This window comes from Mastomys coucha, unplaced genomic scaffold, assembly GCF_008632895.1.
Source record: "Mastomys coucha isolate ucsf_1 unplaced genomic scaffold, UCSF_Mcou_1 pScaffold20, whole genome shotgun sequence".
Taxonomy (NCBI): Eukaryota; Metazoa; Chordata; class Mammalia; order Rodentia; family Muridae; genus Mastomys; species Mastomys coucha.
The window spans coordinates 121,352,393-121,353,751 of NW_022196903.1; the positions used below are offsets into that span (position 1 = coordinate 121,352,393).

Consider the following 1,359-nt stretch of genomic DNA (forward strand, 5'->3'; position numbering starts at 1 on the left):
CATAGTAATAAAAAAGATAAGGCAGGATGCAGTAGACAGAAGCCTCCTGGTCTCTTCCTCTGCATCCTGAATCCCCGCCGCGCACCGCGGCGAGGGAAATGCGGGAAGAAGCCTTCTCCGCTTCTCCGCACTGAGCATCCCGAGCCTCCTCCATGGTGAGACCCTGTCCGTGCACCCTGAAGGGCAGAGGTTGCTGAGGGTCTTTGGCACTTATGCTGGTAGGCTGAGCTTCTTTCCCTTGAGTACTTTTGTAATGTACAAGTAGAAGAAGTCGCAGTAGAGAATGGTCTGGACGACACCAGCCACCACGGTGATGAGATCAAAGAGACCCTCAAAGTAGAAGCGCCTGATCCAGTGGACTAGATTCAGAGCACGGTAGAGGCCCAGGAAGAAGAGGTAGTGGGTGGTGATGGTCTCAGCCTCGCCAGTCTTGCTGATCATAAAGAGCTGTGGAAGGATGGCCACAGACTCCAGGTAGATGGAGAACGTCCACAAGATCTCAAGAGGAGAGAAGTCATGATTGACTAGAAATGAGAGGCCTCCTACAGGAACCACCAGAAACTCCACTCGGAAGGTATCATGATTTCCATCATAGGTGACTTTAAATTTCATGTAGATCAGGGACACTGTGGCATAGGAGCAAGCAATATAGATAAGCTTCATAGGTGTATTATATAATGAAATAAATGAAGTAAAAAGATCCAGACTCTTAAAACAAACACACACACACACACCATAAAAACAAAACCAATAAAAAGCCCCATAGACTTCACCTAGAGGGAGAGAGTCCTGAAGGGATTGGTTCTTAAGCTATATGGGGTGTCCAAATCCCTTAGAGAACTCATTAAAACACAAACCACTGGATTCTATCTCAGATGTTCTTTCTGGATGGTTAGATCTGTCGAGGCTGAGAGCTCTGCTTCTGGCAAGTTCTCCGGGTTCAGCTACTGTGTTGATCTTGGACAATCTTACAGGAGCCACTCAGAGGCTATTGATCTACCGAGTGCTCACTACTTGACTGTTCACAAAAGAGGTTGCCCCTCATACCTAATCAGTCCTGAGCCAATATCCCCTCTGTAGGCCTATGGACAGAGCCTGACAGAGGCCTACATACTTGTTGATCATGCTGCTACACACTTCAGAGTCTGAACATGACTACTGTGGCTTCCCTTAGGTCACCAACATATTGTCAAGTGTTTGCTGAACATCGATGCTAGGTATCATGACTCGGTTGCTACATAACAGTCAGTGATTTCTGTAGCTAGTATGCAGCAGAAAAGAAAGGTCATGTGCATGGATGTTGAGGCAGACCCAAGGCATGTAAGGAGAAGGGAAGAAGTAGATCCTGGAAGAGGCTGG

At 47.4% G+C, this 1,359-nt stretch overlaps 1 pseudogene; it reads right to left on the reverse strand.

The window, feature by feature from the left end:
* Positions 1–150: 150 nt before the first annotated feature.
* Positions 151–1,359, reverse strand: part of LOC116100006 — a 2,067-nt pseudogene continuing 858 nt past the window's right edge.